This window comes from Ahaetulla prasina, chromosome 1 (assembly GCF_028640845.1).
Source record: "Ahaetulla prasina isolate Xishuangbanna chromosome 1, ASM2864084v1, whole genome shotgun sequence".
In the NCBI taxonomy this organism is placed as follows: domain Eukaryota; kingdom Metazoa; phylum Chordata; class Lepidosauria; order Squamata; family Colubridae; genus Ahaetulla; species Ahaetulla prasina.
In genome coordinates this window covers 87,375,030-87,399,446 of record NC_080539.1, presented here as the reverse complement: position 1 = coordinate 87,399,446, position 24,417 = coordinate 87,375,030, and the positions used below count along the sequence as shown (strand labels likewise).

The window sequence follows — 24,417 nt, the reverse complement described above, 5'->3', positions numbered from 1 at the left end:
CTTGGTCAGATCCAATTTGAACTGAGCTGTTTTGCCAACTCTTTCTCATGGTGGCTGCTTAGCTCCAACAACGGCTTCCTATTGGGGCCCTAAGGAGCCCGGGTGGGCAGGCAATGAGTGGGTGGGAGGGGAGGGGTGAGTAGAGGCTGATGAAGCACCCCTTGACATGTGTGACATCGACTTAGCCATGCCCACATGACCACCTAGCCACACCCATCCAGCTAGTCATTAGGCAGATCATATTAGTGGTCTGCAGAATTTAAAATTATGAATTTAGTGGTCCCTGAAGTCCAAGAGGTTGGTGACCCCTGTCTTAGGGTATCAGGATTAATTATGTTTGATTATGTACCATCAAGTTCATGTTAATGCTAAATTGACCATGTAGATAGATTGTCTCCTAGAGGATCTGACCCAACCCAGTCCTTCAGGTCTTCCAATGATGCACCTACTGCTGCTGCAATTGAGTCCATCCACTTTGCTACTGGCTCTTGTCTTCTTGTTTATCCTTCTATATTTCCTAGCATAATTGATGTCTACAGAAAGCTAGTTCTTTCTGAGTAGAAACTAGTTGGCTTATTTGTATAATAATTTAACCCTGGTCATTTGTGTCTCAAATGAGAATTCTGGATTGGTTTGTGCAATGGCTTGTGTGTTTGTTTTCTTGGCTGGCCATGGTATTCTCAATAGTTTGCTCCAATAACAAGAGTTCAAAAAAAATTAATGCTTTTTCTGTTCTGCTTTCTTAAAGTCCAACTTTTACTACCATAGACTGTTGCAGGGAAAAGCATTACCTACGTATAATATAAACACATTATGGTATCTGAGTGTCTTTTCAAAGGCTTTCAGTTGGCTACTCTCCCAAGCATATTTCTTGATTCTAATTCCTTTACTGTTCATCCTGAAAAGCCGAAGCTATCTACCATTATATTTAATCTTAGACTCCCTTTTTTCACTATGCTCTTTGTCTTCCATTACTAGAGCTTGCAGATCATTCTTCTAATATTCTTACAAGTAAGGTTCTTGTAAGCAGGAAATAACTTCTAAGACATCATGGACATTTCTATTGTATAGAATTCCAGTATAGTCATTCCACCTTTATACTGAATTTCTTTGAATCCACTGGCCTGCTATATCTCTCTCCCTCTCCTGTCAACCATGAAGCCAAAGCCAAAGCCATTTTGAAGCTCCAGTGATGCCACACTAGAGCTGAGGGACAGGGAGGGGGGAATAGAAATAGCTGGGGTTTTGTAGCAAAAACAAAATATTTTCTCCTGGGAACCAAGGACATTTCCATAGGTGGCCAGAGAGAGGAGGAGTGATGTTACCAGGCAACCGGAGAGCACCTTGATTGGACCATGTGACTGATAGTTTGGGAAAGGGGGGAAAACTTTTACTTTTAATTAGGTGAAAACTGCAGGAACTTTCAGAGTTGGTTTTCATCAAGTTGTGCCAATATGATATTTCCAATAAAATTATTTTTTGAGGAATCTGCCTGCCTCGGAGATTTGTTTCCTATGGACCAGTGGTGAAATCCATTTTTTTTTACTGCAGGTTCTGTGGGTGTGGCTTGGTGAGTGTGGTGTGGTGTGCTTGGTGGGCATGGCTTGCTGGGTGTGGCAGGGGAAGGATCATGCAAAATCTCCATTCCCACCCCACTCCAGGGGACAGATACTTCAAAATCCCCATTCCCTCTCCACTCTGGGGCCAGCCAGAGGTGGTATTTGCTGGTTCTCCAAACTACTCAAAATTTCCGCTACCGGTTCTCCAGAACCTGTCAGAACCTGATGGATTTCACTCCTGCTATGGACATATTACTTGGAACCCTGACACTCCTTCTTCCTCTCCCTCTCCCTCTCCCACCCCCTCTCTCTTTATCTATCTATCTATCTATTTAAGTTTGTCGCACAGTCAGCCAGATGTTCAGACTGGGTTTGGCATTTTTGTCTACCCATTGAGTCGTTTCAGAAGACCTGGGATAGTCAGATGTGGACTGATTGATTGATTTATAAATCATATTTCTTAACTGCTCACCTCCCTCCCAAGGACTTCAAAGCAACTCTGGATGTTCTTCTTGAAAGTGGTGAGTAGAAACTAGTTGGCTTTCTTCTTCTATTTTAACTTACTATGGAATTTGCACATAAGCAGTTTGTGATCTCTTCCAGAGTAATCTCCTAGCCATGTCTTTGCTGTTATAACTGAGTTTTTCCCCTCTCTTTGTATCAATTTTGTGGCCAATTTGATTTTTCTCTAGTCTCTGGTAATATCCATATATACATATGTTGCTTTGGTTGTTTAAAGACTATGTAAGCAATGAAAAAAATCATTGGGCAGAAAATAGTACATTATTCTCCTGTTTCATTTCAATTTCCTAGGCTTTCCAAATGCATTTTTCTCCTTAATTTCCAACTTTGGCATTCCAGTCTCTATCCCTAAGCAGTACATCTTGCCTGCATGTTCTGTCAATCAAACTCATCCACCTCATCTTTTTTTCATCAAGTGGTTGGGGCCAGGGGTGAAATTCAAAATTTTTCCCTACCCATTCTGTGGGCATGGCTTGGTGGGCATGTGACTGGGTGGATGTGGCTTAATGGTCATATGATTGGGTGGGTGGGCAGGCATGGCCAACTCAATGTCACTCCCACACAGTCACATGACACCCCCCCAGCCACACTTGCCCAGATTTTGTGGCTCCCAGTGTTTTCTGTGGGAAATGGGTCATGTGACTGGGTGGGCATGGTCAACTTGATTGGTCTCACCCTTAGGAAATTTCTCTTTAGTCCAACTCACAATTAAATAGCACTGTTCCAATATTTAGAATAGAATAGATTAACAGAGTTGGAAAGGACCCTGGAGGACTTCTAGTCCAATCCCCTACTTATGCAGGAAACCCTACACCACTTCAGACAAATGATTATCCAATTTCTCCTTAAAAACTTCCAGTGTTGGAGCAAGTTTTATGGAGGCAAGTTGTTCCACTGATTAATTGTTCTGCCAGGAAATTTGAGAAACTCCTACAAAAATGAGGGAGTCAATCGATTTTTCATAGCACCAAAAGTCACAACAAGAAACAATGGATGGAAACTAACCAAAGAAAGAAACAACATAGGACTAAGGAGAAATTTCCTAAGGGTGAGGCCAATCAACCAATGGAATAGCTTGCCTTCAGAAGTTGTGGGTGCTCCATCACTAGAGGCTTTCAAAAAGAGTGAGGGAAGTACACCCCAAAAGGACAATGCCAGGAACCACTAAAACAATGCAGAAAACCTAAAACAGCCATTCCCCTTTAAAAAAAAAAGTCAACTCCAAACAAATGCAACAGCTGAGTGGGAAACTAATAGCAGCTGCTCAAGCAGTTCTGTAGGCATGGCTTGGTGGGTGTGGTGTGGCTTGGTGGGCGTGGTGTGGTATGGTGGGCATGGCAGGGGAGGAATATTGCAAAATCTCCATTCCCACCCCACTCTGGGGTGGTATTTGCTGATTCTCCGAACTACTCAAAATTTCTGCTACCGGTTCTCCAGAACCTGTCAGAACCTGCTGCATTTCACCCCTGATCTGAGGGGTTCGCTCACCTGACACAATACTGTCCACCATTTTATACTTTCTACCCATGTGGTTTTAAGGGTAAAATACAGAAGAGGTTTACCATTGTCTTCTCCCACACAGTATGAAATGATGCCTTTGCGATTAAGTGATCTTAAGTCATCTTCCTATATCACTGTTGCCCAATAGAGACACCTGCTGGCTTTGATTGGGCAACTTGGGAGATGTTCAAGCTTTGGGTGACCTTTGGGATTATACATTGTTGATATAACACTCTCAGCATCCCTTGCTTATCTTTCTCAGGAGAAACTTCCCCCACCAAAATGAGGCAGCACATCAGGATTTGAGGTGAGGTAGATAGGCTTTAGGGATCACGAATGGAAAAAGAAAGCATAATTAACTAGTATATTTAATTTCCTTGGACCAACTAGATTTGTGCTGCCAGGTGTTTTTTTTTAAGATTATAAAAGAGATTATAAAATCTCTTCCACACTAAAGTATGTATATCAGTAAACTCTTCTTCATGAAGAATTAAGAAGCAAACACAATTCCTGTACGTATTTGGACTGGGTATATGTTATAGATTGCAAGTCACTGCTGCTCATACTCGGTGCTCTGGGATTTTCTGCTTCTGAGGAGAAAGCAAATTGGTTTTCATGGCATTCCTCTTGATTTATAGCCAGGGGGCTCTGCTCTGAATGATCTAGCATGTATCTGTGTATTTACAGTGTTAATATTCTGTCCAATTTTCTGGATGGTTTTTTGCTCCTCTCCCTGATTTATAAACAAGAGTGTTCCAATCCTTCCAAGTCAGCTGAGAGGTAAGAATTCCTTTAAAAAAAAAGCTTTTGATAGTAGATCTAAATTCTCTGTGTGCATATCCATTTTCTCCTGATAGAACCATACTGGTTTGCTCCTCATCAATTGCTTTTTTAAAACAAAGAAAACTAAAGCTTTTGGTCTTTAAGAGATCCTTAAATAAGCTTCCTCCCTCCCTCCCTCATGTAGATTAATAGGGTTGGAAGGAATTTTGGAGGTCTTCTAATCCAACCCTCTGCTCAGGTAGAAGACTCTATACCAGTGTTGGCGAACCTTTTTGCACTGAGTGCCGAAATGGGAGCATGTGCCTGCACATGTGCCGGAAACCAGAAAAGAAGCTGCCTGATGTGAATGCATGTGCTGGGAAGATGATATTCCGGTTTCCGGCACATGCATGTGCACTGGCCAACATAGTCTTCCGGTTTCTGGCATGCATGTGTGCGTGAAGACCAGCACATGCGCATGCTGGAAACTGGAAGATCATCTTCCTGGCACGTGCATGCACACAGGGCGGCTGCTCTTCCAGTTTCCTGCACTTGTGAAGACTAGCTGGCTGGCTGGCATGCCGGAACAATGGGCGACAGCTCAGGTGCCTGGAGAGATGCTCTGCATGCCACTTCCGGCACGCGTGCCATATGTTCTCCATCACGGTCCTATACCATTCTGGACAACTGAGTGTCCATTCAGTTTTTTATGTTTCATGTTATTTAGGAAGTTATTAATTATTATTTTTTAATGCTTTCATTTTCCTGAAACACAGTCTACCGTATTGAATAGGCATGAAGATTGGAGATATTTTTTGGAAAAATTTGATATATTACTATGTTCTCATGATGTAGGCTGTAGATTCATTCTAAAAAGTTGGTTGGGCAATCTCTGAATGAGGTTGTTGGCTTTTTGTTAGCAAAAATACATTATTAGAATAAGGATTGGAATTAAATTCAGTGGCTAGATTTTCTAGCTACCATGTCTCTGTGCTCTACATGGTCAGGAAAGTGACATTATTTTTAAAAGGTAAATCATTTTTACCCTATAGTTGCCAGAGGATCAGCATGAGGCATGATAGCCTCACAAACTGTATTTAGTTTGCAGGAATCAGCAAATTATTATCACAAAGAAGGAAATGAAACTAGGATATGAAGATCTGTTCCACATAGCTTTTGGGAGAGAGAGGTTTTTGGGGCCCTCAGTCTTCCACCCTGCAGACTTCAGTAACCTGCTATAGGTTGGCAACAATAAATGCTATAATAAATATTAGCTTAGGAAGTCTTATATTGTCCAGGACAGGGGTCTGCAACCTTAAACACTTAAAGACCCGTTTCTCACAGAAAAGAAAACACTGGGACCATAAAACCCTTCCCTTGCCTTTCTCCAGCAGCCACAAAACTAGCATATGTAATTGAATTGAATATTCTGTTTTCTTCTGAAACTTTTCTTTTCTTGGATTTATCCATAGTTGGCCTACCAGGGGTTGAAAAGCTCAATAAATCATGTGCTAGTTGTTGCACATTGGTGGTTGTGATGCATATTTTGGGTGACAGGGAGCTGCAGCAGAGGGTTGAAAGAGCCACATGTGGCTCTAGAGCTATAGGTTGCTGACCCCTGGTCCAGGACTAAGATCTGGACTAAGAACATAATACTTTAGGACAAAGCCAATCTTATATAGCATTCTTTATCCCCATTGTGGCCAGGCAGATACTTATGAAAGCCCATGGGTTAGGATTCATGTTCCCAGTGATTCACATAGAGAGATATATTGCCTCTGGTTCTAGTTCTGGAGGTAATATATGGATATGAAGACCAATAGCAATTGGTAGCTGTATCTAGTTTGAATTCATTTCAGACTCAATATAGGCTGCAAGGGTGCTTGCAATCTGTTCTGAAATTCATCTATATGAAGCAGACTCCAAGATCCTTCATCAATACGTTGCTTATTCCAGAATATGATGGTGGTTCTGCGTATTATGAATGGTAAACCATCTGTGACTATAAAACATGTGAAGCAAAGTTGTAAATAATGAAAGCTGTTTTCCTCCTTAGCCAATTCCTTCACGTTCATTTGATGTTGTACACATTTGATTTTTTATAGTTACAGTCTCTTAATTGATTTGGCAGGAAATTGGCAGCTCCAAAGACTCAAGTTCTAGCCAATTTAGAAGTTATTTGTTATCCCGAGGTTGCAGGATCTGCGTGTATAATCCCTTCAGACTTCTTTACTTCTTGTGCTAGAAAAGTGCATACAAGGGATGTGTGAGTGTTTTCCATCAGAATAGCATATGGAAGTTTTTAGAAATCAATTTGAAAACTAAATAAGGGTTGTCTTTTTTTTTTTTATAATAGCAGTTTTATGTTAATAGTCTTAAAAGCAAATCCTTCCCTGCTTGCAAGAAGGAAGGAAATTCTCTATCCAAATAACATTTATCTGAATCAACTTGGGGTTTAAAAAAGTGGTGCCAATAAGCGACTGTATATGCAGTCTGGTCCTTGCCGTATGTTGGAGTCTGCAGCTCCCACAGGGGTATGATATTATGGGAACTGTAGTCCAGATCATTTTGCCATTTCCCCACCCCCCCAGGATCGATCAGGAAGCTAACTTGTGAGACTAAAACCAAAGTATAAGGAGCAGATTGGCACATGTTTTCCACTGAACCGCATCTATTTATTTAAAGCATATTTATTCTTTCCTAAGCCAAAGAGGCTTAACAGAATTCAGAGAAAGACAAAGACATGCATGCGTGCGCGCACACACACACACACACACACACACACACACACACACACACACAGGTTACAGACCGGGAAGAGAAGAGCATGCACATATGCATTCTCTCACTGTCACTCTCTGCAGCTATGCTATGAAGCTATGAAGTCCACAAGTCTTGAAGCTGCCAAGTTTGAAGACCTCTGGTCTAAACTCATTCAGTTACTTTCCTTAGTTAAGAATAGATTTGAACACAGTATGGCTAGTATGGCCATACTAGCCATAGTATGGCTCCATAGTATGGCTCATTAACTACTACGCCACTTCTCCTTTCACTGGATTAAATCTACATTTAGAGTTAAAATTCTTTGACATCTAGAGGTCTTTGCACATGGATAGTGCATGCTTTATTATCGAGCTGTCGTAAAGAATTTGAGTGAATATGATATTGATGGACAGATAATGCTTTATGATGGATGAATGTCATATTAATCATTTATTTTAATTTCTGGACCTTAGTAGATTTCTGGCATTGAGTCAAAGGTCAGCATCGATCTATCTCAATAATATGTGCTCTTTGTCTTCCCCACCTATCATATCACAAGCTCCATCTATTCCAAGTTCACAAGTGAAGCATATACAATTTGCATGGACAAAAGGAGAAATGGAGGTTCCCTAGCATATTTTGATTATTAAGGAGACAGTCTAAATTTCAGCTTCTGCACATTCCCTAGTAAACATCCAGTTCTGTGCAATAATGAAAAAGCTCAAATATAATTCCTTGAGATCCATGTTTATGGAGTACTCCATCTCTTTGTGCACCTTGAACAAGTGCATTTTCAACAAATCTTGACTCATGATGATGTCACAGACATATCTATATTATTTTCCTGACCATGTACAGAAATTGACAAGACCTGGTGGCCTAGAGGTGGAGCTCTTGCCTCACAATCAGGAGGTTGTGAGTTCGATCCTGGGTAGAGGCAGATGTAGAGTCTCCTGCTTAGACAGGGGATTGGACTAGATGACCTGCAAGGTCTCTTCCAACTCTGTTAATCTGTTTACTGAAATAGAATAGAATAGAATAGAATAAAATAAATAGAATAAAAAATGGTTCTTGTTTTCTATGGACCTTAACTTCTTTCATCCTTGACTTCTTCATGACATTTCTTCAACTTCCTAGGCTCCCCTATAGTCTTGGTATTACCTGCTTTTAGCTGTCAAGTTTGTTCCAAGAAAACTTTGGAAAAGGAAAATGTGTCTTTCATTGAACCAGAATTAATTATGGGAAATAATTTTGACTGAAAACTTGACACAAGAACTTTGAAAATCCCTATAATAAACTTATTCAGACCTAGCAATCATTTATTAGTTATATCAGCAATGATTTCCTGAACAAGTTATTTTTTTAATATCTAAATAAATATTCTGAAAAGGTATATTATTATTTTTTTAAAAAATGTTTGCATTTCTTCTTAGTCATTTTTAAAAGCATAGATTATTGAACTATGAAAACTCTATGCATCAAGAGTAATAGAGCCACCATGGACAGTCATGCAACAGTCATAACCAAATCGTGAGAACGTTACACTCCTTTGGGGGCTATCTGCAAGCGGAGTTTCCTTATCCGATAAGAAAGAAGTCATTTTCAGAAAAAATATATATTTGTACTTAAGATTCTTTGGATTTTTATTTTGGATTCTTGCACAAACCAAAGAAGTGCTTAAATTGACATTTGATTCCATGAATAGATTCCTTGACCCATCTGTGAATATGTTGCAAATCTGAATGCCACATACTCAGTGATCACCCGGTGAAATTATTAATTTACCAGGAACAAATTTTAAAAAGTGAGCCAATCTCTACCCTTTGTATGAGGGCATTAAAGAAGCTGAAGTTCCAGAAAATGAAAATTTCACTTTAATTGAAGTTAACTGAAAGGGAGCTTTTGCAGCTGGTGCAGGTGGCTACCCCCTGCTTCTAGGGGATTATGAAGCTTAAGGGGTCAAAGCTTCCCTTGCCATACAAGGCAGAGTTGATGACATTAGCGCTTAATGGTGTTTGCATTGCACCCCCCCCAAAAAAAATAGATAAGAGGGAAAAAGCAATACAGGTTCCAGGGCTTTTGAATCAATTAGCGTTACAATAGGCAGTTTTCACAGATGGGGATGACCAGGCCTGGGTATTTGCATAGCTGTTAATTGGTCTCCTGCTGAACTTATCAGCATTCCTAAGAGCCTCCTTGTGACGATCATATCATCATCATCCATCTTCATCATCAGTTGCATTTTGTCTGGTTGCAATAAAAAAGATACTTATTGCATCAATTGGAGAATCAGAATAGGAAGGGGGAAAATTAGATTCAGACTGTTCAGCCATAAAGTAAAGGTAAAGGTTCCCCTCGCACATATGTGCTAGTCGTTCCTGACTCTAAGGGGTGGTGCTCATCTCCGTTTCAAAGCCGAAGAGCCAGCGCTGTCAGAAGACATCTCCGTAGTCATGTGGCTGGCATGACTAAATGCCAAAGGCACACAGAACGCTGTTACCTTCCCACCAAAGGTGGTCCCTATTTTTTCTACTTGCATTTTTTACGTGCTTTCAAACTGCTAGGTTGGCAGAAGCTGGGACAAGTAACGGGAGCTCACCCTGTTACGCGGCACTAGGGATTCGAAGTGCTGAATTTCCAACCTTTCGATTGACAAGCTCAGCGACTTACCCACTAAGCCATCGCATCCCTTAATTTATTTTTAAGCCATAAAACAAGCCAATATAGAATAGGAACACATGTGCCACTGGGCAGCTGTACCTCTAAAATAAAGTATATGGACTAATGCTTTTGGCCCCAGTTTTTATTAAGGGCCAACATTTCTTCCTATGATAATAAGGGATTGCAAAATGAAACGTGCAGCTGCCATGTGGTTTAAACACCAATACAGCCCAATTTGGTCTCTCATATATTGCCTCTTGATACAAATTCCATCTAAATCTGGATTATTTGAACTGTCCTTCAAAAAAGATTTTAAGTGCACTATTGTTCTATTTCTACTGTTTTATGTGATGGTTTGTAATCATGTGCATACAAGAGTAATATTCTCGTATCAGATGTCCCATCCCAGACTCTATAATAGATACATGGACACACTACAAACAGTTTCATTGGTATCTTTTTTTCTTTTTTCAAACACATTTTATTCAGTTTCATTATAAGATAAAAATGCAGAAAAAGACAAAGTTAGAGAACAAAGTGAAAGAAAGAGAGAAGTGCAAAGGAGAGAGAAGAAGTGACTCCTGACTTTTTCTGCTGTAGTAAAATACATACACAAAAAAAATTACAACCTCAACATTCCAAGTCATTTCTATAATAATAACATCTGTCTAATCATCAAAACCTAAAATAAAATGTCTTTTTTTTCCAGTTTCAAGCAGTTTCCAAAACTAAATAAATATTGGTACTTTTAGTCTTGTTTATCAGTTAAAAGACAGAAAAAGGAAGAATGAGAGAGAGAAGGTGACAGAGATCTTTATATTAAGGAGTCCTAAAATCTAGAACAAACCTCCCACAACTATTCAAAACTAAGGATGGGTACTTTCCCTTCTGAATATTTTGCTCCATTTTTCTGTTGTTTGTTTTTAAAAACTGCAATTAACCATTTTTTTCTTACATAAGGCTTTCAAGTAAAGATGGTGTGTGACAATTACTATAATAGTCTTGATAAATTAAAGCAAAATGTAAACAAAATGCATCTCTTTAATAAACATGCTCTAATTAGAAATGCTTATTTAAAGCCAATTAATGGACAATATTGGGATAGCTGCAGTAAACCAGTAGGACTCTTAAAATGTTTTGTTTTTAACCAGTTTTAACCTCATTAGAAGAAGTGAGAAATGGAAGTCAACCGGATGAATGACTAAAGAATTCAATTTTAAATGAGTGAACACACCTATTAGAGGTGGAAAGGTTACATAAAAGGCAATTAAACCTCAAAGAGTGATCTTACCTCTCTTTCTCTCTTTGAAAAGGAAAAGCAACAGCATGGAAACTGATATATTTTAGATTCATTTGGATATGTCTAGATATGTGGTGGTGGTGACTCAAAGCAACCACATTGCTCTTGAATGAGTAAGAGAGTTCACGATTGAGTTCACCGCATGAGGCAGTCCTTCTTACCAGCTCCCTGATATACACACAGTAAGCTAATTGCATATGCAGCTCCACGTTTCTTGGCTGTCATTTAACTTACTGATAAAAACAATAATTTAGAAATTCTACAAACCATTGGAGCAAACAGTGTTAATTAGAACTTCTGTATTATATTAGAGAGTCAGAAGGCATTTTCTAATTGTGCTGCCAATGAAATTGCGGAACTGTAAAATCTATCCTTGAGTAATTTTATTCTTTTTAAAAGCATTGAAGATTTACAGGAATTCTGGCCCTCTTTTGCTACATCTTGCAGGTTGTTATCGTTTTTTTGACTAGATGCAACTTTTGAAAAGGATCTTTAAAATAAAACCTGAATGCGCATTGTACCTGGAAAAAAAAAGACAAATGTAAATTTCGCCTGCATCAATAGAATTAGTTGTAGATCACAGCAATCATAGTTCCTTTTTATTTTATGTACAGATGTACCAGTGGTGAAATCCAATTTTTTTTACTACTGGTTCAATGGGCATGGCTTGGTGGGCATGGTGTGGCTTGGTGGGCAGGATACTGCAAAATCTCCATTCCCACCCCACTCCATGGGAAGGATGCTGCAAAATCCCCATTCTCTCCCCACTCCTGAGGGAAGGATATTGCAAAATCTCCATTCCCACCCCACTCTGGGGCCAGCCAGAGGTGGTATTTGTTGGTTCTTCGAATTGCTCAAAATTTCCACTACTGGTTCTCCAGAACCTGCTGGATTTCACCCCTGAGATGTACCCTGTGTACCCTAAGCTTGCATATAAGAAAAGATTCAGATACATCTGAATAGATTCAAAGATGAATTACACTGAGAGATTTTTGAAAGAAAAATTATCTTTTTCTCAAGAATTTCTCAAGAAATTGAGTAGTAGGTACAGAAAGAAAAGACTGAATGAAGACACCAATCACAGAATCTCACGTATGAAAGAGGTTATTTAGATGGTGTAGAACAGGGGTGTCAAACTCACGTCATCATGGTGGTGTCACGTGACATATTGGGACCTTTTCCCCTTTGCTAAACTGGCTATGTGCATGGCCAGCGCGTGATACACCCACCCCGCAGGCCGGAAGTTTGACAGCCCTGGTGTAGAAGGATCACTTGATTAGTGCAGGAATCCAGTTGCTGCCTGAACATTTCCAGTAAAGAAAAACACAAGATCCCTCTCAATCATTAGCTTCATATTTGAATTGCTGCTCCAGTTAAGACATTTTCCATAATATTGAACTGTTCTTTAGTTTCCTGTAACTGTTCTTCTTAACGCCTTTGGTGTTAAGTCATGCCGGCCACATGACCAAGGAGACGTCTTCGGACAGTGCTGGCTCTTCGGCTTTGAAACAGAGATGAGCACCGCCCCCTAGAGTCGGCAACGACTAGCACGTATGTGCGAGGGGAACCTTTACCTTTACCTTAACTGTTCTTTAGCTACCTGCAAGAGCATTATGGAATCCACACTGTATAAGATAAAAGGTAAAGGTTCCCCTCGCACATACGTGCTAGTTGTTGCCGACTCTAGGGGGCGGTGCTCATCTCCGTTTCAAAGCCGAAGAGCCAGCGCTATCCGAAGACGTCTCCGTGGTCATGTGGCCAGCATGACTCAATGCCAAAGGCGCACGGAATGCTGTTACCTTCCCACCAAAGGTGGTCCCTATTTTTTCTACTTGCATTTTTACGTGCTTTCGAAACTGCTAGGTTGGCAGAAGCTGGGACAAGTAACGGGAGCTCACCCTGTTAAACGGCAGCACTAGGGATTCAAACTGCTGAGCTGCTGACCTTTCAATTGACAAGCTCAACGTCCTAGCCCCTGAGCCACCGCATCCCACACTGTATACTGGACATTAATACGATTGAGCAGGTCCAGAGATATTTCATGAGAAGAATACTCCACTCCTCTACTCACAATAGAATCCTTTATGCCACCAGGCTTGAAATTTTGGGCTTGGACAATCTGCTATTGTGGTGTCTGGTCTAAGCATAGTACACAAAATTGTCTGCTTCAACGTCTTACCCGTCAGTGATTTTTTTCAGCTCCAACCTCAATAATACACGGGTAAAAATCGATACAAATTCAAGGTAAACCACTCCAAACTCAATTGCAGAAAATACAACTTCAGCAACAGAGTGGTCAATGCTGGAATGCTCTACCCGATGCCGTTGTAACAGCTTCAAACCCTCACAGCTTCAACCTTAAACTGTCTACCGTGGACCTCACCCCATTCCTAAGAGGTCCATAAAGGGGGCGTGCATAAGCGCACCAGCATGCCTACCATCCCTGTCTTACTGTCCCCATTCATCTGTATTTGCTTCCTTTGTTCATGTTTATGTCCATACTTATACTTGCTGCCTTGTACATGTTTGACAAATAAATAAATAAATAAATAAAATTTTCCCTGCTCTATACCTGTGAATGAGCTAGGACAGATCAATGCCTGTTTTTTGTGTATAAGGCTTCTTTATCTCCTCAGTGATTTTTCTCCGAATTAAATGAACCTATATTCTTCAAACCTCCCTTGTAACAGTTAGTTCCCAGTTCCTTGATCCTTTTCCCTGCCTTTCTTTGCACCTGTTTCATTCTCTCTGAATCCTTCAAACCGCAACAGATTAAAAAAAAATCAGCAACAAAGATAATCACATTTTTCGTGCAATTATAAAATGTCACCCGAAAGGGCTATCACCTGTACGTATACTGTCGTAGAAGAACAGAAAGCAAAGTTCATTTGAACATTTTCCAACAAAAAGAACTTTTTGTAAGAAAACTAATTGCACAACATGGTAGTAAATTTTCTGTCACTGTAACTATGGAGGCAAAAATGAACAGTGGTTTGTCAGAAATGGTATAAAGTAGATCCCTGAATATGGCTGATGGGACTTGATGGACTTAATACCCCCTTCTAATTCTGGGGTATAGTTATTTTGGAAGGATTTTCATTTGCAAATCAACTATGTCTACAAGTAGCAAATAACTAAAACTATACCATCCAGGTTTAATTTATACAATTATTTTACTGATTTTATGATTGCTCTTTTTCAAGCCAGATTCTTAGAATGACTCTTATGGTATGGAAACGTAATCCTATAGCTATTGCTCTGCTGCCAAAATTGTATCTCAACATATAAAAAAATCTCAAAGCAACTGCTGCTCTATTATCAATAGGTCATGTTTTAGAGTTGTCTAAATTTTTTGTACATTTTTCATAATGGAAAATTTGTATGGACTTTTAGATTTGAATTTTGATAGCCTTTCACATTCCATTTTAAAACTGTGGACCAGTTTGCATGTCATTATAAATCATAAACCATGTTTACTTGCTGCTTGATCATTGGCAAGCTAGTGTAACATGCTATAGTCTGATTTTGGCACTGTCTAGTTGGAAGATGGAGAAAAATGATTTTGTCAACTTCCTAGGTTCAAGCTTCCTAGGGTTCTCAAATTTCTACAGGCAATTCATCCCTTTCTTTGCGAAAATTGTCAAACCCATGACAGAACCCTCCTAAAGATAGGGGGCCCAGGGACAAAACCCCACCCTATAGTGGAACCTAACCTGCCAAAAGTCATTGAAACACTAAAAGAACTGTTTGCAAAGGAACCAGTGCTGAAGCATCCTGAACAACCCTTCATTATCGAAGCAGACGCCAGCGACGTGGCAGTGGGAGCAGTGCTACTCCAAAGAAATAGCCAAGGAAACCTACAGCCCTGTGCCTATACCTCTTGGAAACTCACGGACAGAGAGAGGCAATGGGCCACATGGGAAAAAGAGGTTTCCGTGATGAGATGGGCACTGCTAATCTGGCGCCACCTGCTGGAAGGGGGTCAGAGACTGTTCGAACTCTGGACTGACCAGAAAAATTAGGGCATTCGTCGGTACCTTGACAGACTTCATACTCTGATTTCCCTTTTAAGTAGATAAAGCTGGAATTCCATCTTTACAATTCATACTGAACTTTATTAACTGAGCTAGGAGCAGACATTGGCTGCACCTGCTAAGAGTTGGTCCTAATGGGTGGATTCACTGTTTGCATTCCCATCTTATGACTTAAGTATGATGTACATGTATATACAATTAAAATAACTATTAAAAACTTATTCTAATGCCAAATATTAAAAATATAAATATCAATCTTAAACCAAATTTAAAACCCTATAAATTTAAAACCCTATAAATTTAAAATCTAAGCCAGTCCTGCACAGATGAATAAATCGTCTTGAGCTCATGACGGAAGGTTCGGAGGTCCGGAAGTTGACGGAGTCCTGGGGAGTTCGTTCCAGAGGGTGGAGCCCCACAGAGAAGGCCCTTCCCTGCCACGCCCACCAAGCTCTGCCATGCCCACCAAGCTCTGCCCATCCACCATCCTCCACCCTTCAGCCCAGGGGTGAAATCCAGCAGGTTCTGACAGGTTCTGGAGAACTGGTAGCGGAAATTTTGAATAGTTTGGAGAACCAACAAATACCACCTCTGGCTGGCCCCAGAATGGGGTGGGAATGGAGATTTTGCAGTATCCTTCCCTGGAGTGGGGTGGGAATGGAGATTTTGCAGTATCCTTCCCTGGAGTGGGGAGGGAATGGAGATTTTGCAATATCCTTCCCTGGAGTGGGGTGGGAATGGAGATTTTGCAGTATCCTTCCCTGGAGTGGGGGTGGGAATGGAGATTTTGCAGTATCCTTCCCTGGAGTGGGGGTGGGAATGGAGATTTTGCAATATCCTTCCCCCAGGAATGGGGTGGCAATGGAGATTTTGCAATATCCTTCCCTGCCACGCCCACCAAGCTCTGCCCATCCACCATCCTCCACCCTTCAGCCCAGGGGTGAAATCCAGCAGGTTCTGACAGGTTCTGGAGAACTGGTAGCGGAAATTTTGAATAGTTTGGAGAACCAACAAATACCACCTCTGGCTGGCCCCAGAATGGGGAGGGAATGGGGATTTTACAGTATCCTTCCCCTGGAGTGGGAAGGGAATGGAGATTTTTCAGTAACCTTCCCATCACGCCCACCAAGCCATGCCCACCAAGCCATGCCCACCAAGCCATGCCCACCAAGCTCTGCCATGCCCACCAAGCTCTGCCATGCCCACCAAGCTCTGCCATGCCCACCAAGCTCTGCCATGCCCACCAAGCCATGCCCACCAAGCTCTGCCATGCCCACCAAGCTCTGCCATGCCCACCAAGCCATGCCCACCAAGCTCTGCCATGCCCACCAAGCTCTGCCATGCCCACCAAGCTCTGCCATGCCCACCAAGCTCTGCCATGCCCACTAAGCCCTGCCACGCCCACCAAGCCATGCCCACTAAGCCCTGCCACGCCCACCAAGCCATGCCCACCAAGCCATGCCCACCAAGCTCTGCCATGCCCACTAAGCCCTGCCACGCCCACCAAGCTCTGCCCATCCACCATCCTCCACCCTTCAGCCCAGGGGTGAAATCCAGCAGGTTCTGACAGGTTCTGGAGAACTGGTAGCCGAAATTTTGAATAGTTTGGAGAACCAACAAATACCACCTCTGGCTGGCCCCAGAATGGGGTGGGAATGGAGATTTTGCAATATCCTTCCCTGCCACGCCCACCAAGCCATGCCCACCAAGCTCTGCCCATCCACCATCCTCCACCCTTCAGCCCAGGGGTGAAATCCAGCAGGTTCTGACAGGTTTTGAAATTTTGAGCAGCTTGGAGAACCGATAGCGGAAATTTTGAGTAATTCAGAGAACAGGAAAATACCACTTCTGGCTGGCCCCAGACTGGGATGGGAATGGAGATTTTGTAATATCCTTCCCCTGGAGTGGGGTGGGAATTGGGATTTTTCAGTACCCTTCCCCTGGAGTGGGATGGGAATGGTGATTTTGCAGTATTCTTCCTCTGGAGTGGGGTGGGAATGAAGATTTTGCAGTATCCTTCCCCAAGGAGTGGGGAGGGAATGGAGATTTTGCAGTATCCTTCCCTGGAGTGGGGTGGGAATGGAGATTTTGCAATATCCTTCCCCCAGGAGTGGGGAGGGAACGGAGATTTTGCAGTATCCTTCCCTGGAGATAGTGAATTATTAAATCAATGGCAGATGATGAATTTGGAGCACAGAGTCTGTATCTGACAATGCCAGTTTGCAAAAATCATGCAGTTGCCAAGATCTGAAATTCTTTAATCAACCTCTTGTTGTTTGATTTATATGCATGCACCAAGACAGGACAATCTAGGTAAGAGCAAGTCCTTCTGGGATTTCTTGGCTTCAATGTGTTTAGCTTTATGTAATCATTTATGTTGACATATAAAAAAAACAATAATTTTGGTAACGGCTGGGTTGGCATTGGTGGGAAAATGCACGAATGCATTAAATGCATTCAGATCAATGACACAATTAGTAATATACAGTATTTTTTTGGTGTATAAGACACACTCCCTCCACAAAAAAAGTGGGTGGAAATGTCTGTGCATCTTATACAGTAAATGTTGCCAAAGCTCTGCCCATCCACCATCCTCCACCCTTCAGCCCAGGGGTGAAATCCAGCAGGTTCTGACAGGTTCTGGAGAACTGGTAGCGGAAATTTTGAATAGTTTGGAGAACCAACAAATACCACCTCTGGCTGGCCCCAGAATGGGGTGGGAATGGAGATTTTGCAATATCCTTCCCCTGGAGTGGGGTGGGAATGGAGATTTTGCAGTATCCTTCCCCTGCCACGCCCACCAAGCCATGCCCACCAAGCTCTGCCATGCCCACTAAGCCCTGCCACGCCCACCAAGCCACACCTACAGAACCAGTAGTAAAAATATTTGGATTTCACCACTGCTTCAACCTCTGCCTCCCAGCAATTTACCTTTTTGCAGCCAATAGCAAACAGCCTGGTCAGCTTCAGCACAGATTGATTTAGCAAAAGTAGCTGATTGGCAGTTGGATCGGCCTCCTGGAATAGCACCTATCAGCTGTTCCAGGCTGCAGAGATCGCCACCGCCCATTGCCGCCATTGCCACCCATTGCTGCTACCACCTATTGCCACCTCCATGCACCCCATTTTTGGTCTCTGCGTTCCCCATTTTTGGACTCTGCATGTCCTATTTTTAGATTAATTTCGACTGAAGCAGCATAAGAGAGTTTGTAAAATATGTAAGAACTCTGTTTTGTATCACTTATCTGTTTTTGGTATGAATTCAATATGTACTGGAAGAAAACTCTTACTATAAGTGACAAGGGGATACCAAGGAAACGTACTATATATGCCTCACAGAATGAATACTTCTGCTTCTGTTTGATCTCTTTCTTCCCTCTGTAAGGAATTAGTGGCTATCTCTTGGTCTATTTATTTTTCTTCCCATTTCCTATGTAGTGGGAAGATTTGGTGTCTGGGCAGGTGGTCAAATGGAAACTCCTGTGGAATTATAAGCAGCAGAATTTAAATATGGGAGGCAGGGGAGTAAGAATGGAAGAAGGCTATTAGCCTCCTGTCCAGGTTTGTGAATTAATTGTATGCTTGTGCTTGGCTGCTCTCCAATATAAAATGCTGAACATGATAGACATTGAGATTATCCCATAGAACTATGTTTTTACATCACATATGTTACAGAATAGTTTCTAGAAAAATATTGTAAATTCTGCCTTTGTATTTGAATAACAGCTGTGTTACAATGATATATGAAACAAGGCAGAGAAAAGGATTATTCTCAGGTTTTTTGCCCTTCCTGCCCTTCTGAGTTTGTACATACCTCCTGACAAATAAATAAATCTGCCATTTGTTTGACCACATGTTTATTATGTGTTTACTCCCCAAGTTTTTATGAGACACTTGGATCTTTGATTTAAGTTGAATTTTATCATAACACCGTCATTCTGTTGAAATCAAAGGGACTTGTGTATATGCAAACTTTGCTAAATCTATTTGAATCTATACAAAGATTCAACTATTTGAATCTATACAAAGATTCAACTACATTTAAAATAGACCCATAAAAAAACCAGTGACTCTTAAGTCAGTCAGGGCTAATTTCAAAGATCCTGGAGCACCGGGGAACTAGCAGAAGACTGGAAAAGAACTGATATAGTTCCCATCTTCAAAAAAAGGAACAAAAAATAGATCCAGGAAACTACAGATGTATCAACCTGACCTCAATACCTGGGAAGATTCTGGAAAAGACAATCAAGCAATGAATCAGCAAAACCTAGACAAAAACAAAATCATAACCAAAAGCCAACATGGGTTTGCCAAAAACAGATCATGCCAGACAAATCTTGTTGCATTCTTTGACAAAGTAATAAAATTAGTGGACCAAAGGAATACTGTGGCTATAATTCATTTGGATTTCAGTAAGGCATTTGATAAAGTAGACTACAACCTACTAATTGATAAGTGGGTTAGACAGCTTCACCACCAGATGGATTTGTAACTGGCTGACCAACTGTATTCAATGTGTAGTTCTCAATGGAACTGCATCTATATGGAGGGAAGTATGCAGTGGGGTATCCCAAGCCTCTGTTTTAGGCCCAGTATTTTTCAACATCTTCATCAATGATTTGGATGAGAGGATAGATGGGGAATTCATCAAATTTGCAGACACCAAGCTGGCAGCAATAGCTGCCACTCCAGAAGATAGGCTTAAGACACAGAAGGCTCTTGACAGCCTTGAACATTGAGCACTATGTAACAAAATGAAATCCAATGGTGAAAAAAGTAAGGTTCTACATTTAGGTAAGAAAAACCAAATGCAAAGGTATAGTATAGGCCCCTGATGGCGAACCAATGGCACATGTGCCACCAGTGTAGCCATATCAATAGGCACGCGAGCTCAGCTCCGGCGGACATGTGCAGGCTGGCCATCTGATTTTTGGGTCTTCTGGGCCCACCAGAAGTAGGGAAACAGGCTGTTTCCTACCTCTGGAGGGCCTCAGGGGGTGGCCAGAGACTTTCTAGGAACCTGGGGAGGGCAAAAACAGCCTCCCCCCCCACCAGAGGCTCTCTGGAGGCCAGAAACAGCCCGTTTGCCAACTTCCGGTCCCACCAGAAGTTGGCAAATGGGCCGTTTCTGGCCTCCAGAGAGCCTCAGGGGGGGAAGGCCATTTTTGCCCTCCCCAGATTCCTAGAAAGGCTCTGGAGCCTGGGGAGAGAGAAAAATGGGACGACTAGGCCATCACATGCCAGGAGCAAGGGGAGGGGGGGTCACACATGCATGCATAGGGGTGGAGTGCATAGAATTATTGGTGTGGACATGCACACGCACAACCCCCCCTGCACTCCCCTGCTTCTGCCATGAGATGGCAAAGAAGTTAGCCATCACTGGTATAAGTGATACCTGGCTCAATAGTAGTAAGTGTGAGAGGTATCTTGAGTCCTAGTGGACAATCACTATATGTGATATATGTGATATTATATGTGATAAATATGTGATTGGGCGCTATCTAACAAAATGAAATTCAACAGTGAAAAAAGTAAGGTTCTACATTTAGGCAAAAAACCCAAAATGCACAGGTACCATATATGTGGTACCTTGCTCAATAGTAGTACCTGGAGAGGGATCTTGGAGTCCTAGTGGATAACCATTTAGATATGAGCCAGCAGTGTGTTGCAGCTGACAAAAATGCCAACATAGTTTTAGGCTGCGTTAACAGAGAGATAGAATCAAGATCACGTGATGTGTTATTACTACTTTATAATGCCTTGGTAAGGCCACACTTGGAATGTTGAACCCAGTTTTGGTCGCCGCAATATAAAAAAAGATGTTGAGACTCTAGAAAAAGTACAGAGAAGAGCAACAAAGGTGATTAGGGAACTGGAGGCTAAAACATATAAAGAGCAGTTGCTGGAATTGGGTATATCTAGTTTAATGAAAAGAAGGACTGAGATGACATGATAGCAATGTTCCAATATCTCAAGGCTGCCACAAAGAAGAGGGAGTCAAGCTATTCTCCAAAGCACCTGAAGGCAGAACAAAAGCAATGGATGGAAACTAATCAAGGAGAGAAGCAATCTAGAACTAAGGAGAAATTTCCTGACAGTTCGAACAATTAATCAGTGGAACAACTTGCCTCCAGAAGTTGATCCAACACTGGAAGTTTTTAAGAAGCGATTGGACAACTATTTGTCTGAAGTGGTGTAGGGTTTCCTGCCTGAGCAGGGGGTTGGACTAAAAGACCTCCAAGGTCCCTTCCAACTTTGTTATTTTATTCTGTTCTAATTTAAGGCCCACTGGTTTTGATAGATCTATTTTAAATACAACCACAATTGGATTCAGTGCAAACTATATATTATTTCTTTTTCATTAGAATATTTTCCATAAAATATGAACTTCTCTCTACGTCTCAATCTTAGCAAGTTGTATGGATTCCAACTCCCAGAATTCCCCAGCCAGACAACTTTGAGAAAACTGCTCTATACAATTTGTACTAGTTTTGATAGCTAGAAAACAATTCGGAATTTAAACATCCTAGCACATGTGTGTATGCTTTTCCCCTTTGTTAAGTAATCTGGCTGAAATGTTTTGATTAAGGGAGATATACTGTTTTGGGGAGGAGAGTTGTTTCTCTTTTGTCTTTTTTGTCTTTTACTCATATAAAAATAAAATAAACTATTTATGTATGAGAGCTCCAGAAAGTGCTTGGGGTAGATTTGATTAGGAAAACTATTAAAACCTTCCCTAAAAGTTAGATCAACAATACATATTTATTGTCATTTATTTGATAACATTTCACATTCAAGGGAATTATCAGAAATAAGATTAGTTAATGTGGTTTTATTTAAACCTTTCTCTCACATATTTAGATATTGATTATTAATATTAATTTTTCATTTCTTTGTAAAGCTTCAGTTCTTCTAATCAGACCTGAATTAGTTTCTTGAAGGAACCAGATGTAATCTCATTAGTCTTTGGGTTTGAAATCTACAGGATGGCTAAGTAATGAGCATATGTTAACAAGTATTACTCAGGGGAATTGTGAGTGGCCTTGAATGAAAGATATAACTGCAGGTTTTGAAAATTTGATTAGCACATTAGGAATTAAAGGGGAATGTTAACTCAAGCTACTAACAGTTGAAATACGCATTGTAGGCAGGGAGACAAATTAGAGCTTTTAGTATAGTAGCATGTACCGGCAATCTTGACTAGCAATGTTTCCTATAAAAATCCATCTGATTATGACTGTATTTATGTAGCTGGGTACTTTTCCAAGTTTTGCTCCTGTGGCCTCTTCCTTATCAAAGATAAAACTTTTTTAAAACCTTCCCAGTGTTCTGGATTGTAGCCAGCAAGTCTGGCACATTTTAGTAAAATGCCTATTGTGAAACAGAATGAGATGTGGTACTAGCTACCAGCTTCACTGGCTTCAAAAAAGGATTGGACCAATTCATGGAAATCAAAGAGTTTCAATAGATTAAAATTTCTTGAAAAATATATGTGATATATGTGATATTATATGTGATAAATATGTGATTGGGCGCTATCTAACAAAATGAAATTTAACAGTGAAAAAAGTAAGGTTCTACATTTAGGCAAAAAAACCAAAATGCACAGGTACCGTATATGTGGTACCTTGCTCAATAGTAGTACCTGTGAGAGGGATCTTGGAGTCCTAGTGGATAACCATTTAGATATGAGCCAGCAGTGTGCAGCAGCTGCTAAAAAAGCCAACACAGTTCTGGGCTGCATAAACAGAGGGATAGAATCAAGATCATGTGAAGTATTAGTGCCACTTTATAATGCCTTGGTAAACCCACACTTGGAATATTGCATCCAGTTTTGGTCGCCACGATGTAAAAAAGATGTTGAGACTCTAGAAAGAGTGCAGAGAAGAGCAACAAAGATGATTAGGGGACTGGAGGCTAAAACATATGAAGAATGGTTGCAGGAACTGGGTATGTCTAGTTTAATAAAAAGAAGGACTAGGGGAGACATGATAGCAGTGTTCCAATATCTCAGGGGTTGTCACAAAGAAGAGGGAGTCGGGCTGTTCTCCAAAGCACCTGAGGGTAGAACAAGAAGCAATGGGTGGAAACTGATCAAGGAAAGAAGCAACTTAGAACTAAGGAGAAATTTCCTGACAGTTAGAACAATTAATAAGTGGAACGACTTGCCTGCAGAAGTTGTGAATGCTCCAACACTGGAAATTTTTAAGAAAATGTTGGATAACCATCTGACTGAGATGGTGTAGGGTTTCCTGCCTGGGCAGGGGATTGGACTAGAAGGCCTCCAAGGTCCCTTCCAACTCTGTTGTTATATTATATATTATATTATAAAGGGAGAAATAAGAGAATAATATGAAATAGGCTAAGATAAGGAGGTTAGGTTGGATGGCAATATTGATTATATATTATATAGCAAATATAAATTAGAGATAAAAGGGGAAAGTAGAATACACTGGCAGAAATTGAAATATATATAGTAAATTTGGAAGAAATAAGCTGTATGAATTTTTACTCGGTCAATATTCTATTCAGAAAAATGTATGTTTGTGTGTTTAAAAACAAATTAAAAATTGTTTAAAAAAGAAAAAAAACATGAGCCAACAGTGTTTGGCAGCAGCAGTCAAAAAAAGTTAATAACAAAGTGCAATAACAAAGTTCATGAAGAACACCTAAAGAAATGAGGTGCATTTAGTTTGCGTAAGAGAAGATTAAGTAAAGTTATTATCGTGGTCTACAAAAATCTGAAAAGATATCTGAAAAGCAAGAGTAGGTACATTTGTTTTCTGTTGAAATTGAGAACAGGATTGAGGATCAACGGTTGGAATTTAAAGAAAGAAGATTCAATTTGAATATTAGAAGGAATTTCCTGATGAAGAGAGAAGATAAGCAGTTATGCTGACTGCCTACATCAGTGTAGACTCTTCCCCCCTCCAAAAGTTTCATATGGAGACTGGATGGCCACATATTGGGAATGATTTAATGGGTTCATGAACTGAGCAGATTGGTCTAGATTTTCTAAGATGCCCTCCAACCTAGTATCCTATTATTCTATCCAAATACATTTATTTCATTTTGACTTGATGATGCCCACTACTTAATCTTCCTTCCTTCTTCCTTCCTTCCTTCCTTCCTTCCTTCCTTCCTTCCTTCCTTCCTTCCTTCTCCCTCCCTCCCCCACTCCCTCCCTCCCTCCCTTCTTTCTTTTTCTTTCTTTCTTTTTCTCTTTTCTCTTCTCTTCCCTTCCCTTCCCTATTTATTTGTATTCTGCCTTTATTATTTTTCTAAATAATTCAAGGCAGCAAAAATATCCAACACA

The 24,417-nt window shown here is 40.8% G+C and overlaps 1 long non-coding RNA gene across 1 annotated transcript in view; it reads left to right on the top strand.

Moving 5' to 3' along the window:
- The first annotated feature begins 4,285 nt into the window (after positions 1–4,285).
- Positions 4,286–24,417, top strand: part of LOC131188509 (uncharacterized) — a 79,157-nt gene continuing 59,025 nt past the window's right edge. The window contains exon 1 of the long non-coding RNA XR_009152791.1: positions 4,286–4,361. This is a non-coding gene — a long non-coding RNA (uncharacterized LOC131188509). The remainder of the gene's footprint in view (positions 4,362–24,417) is intronic.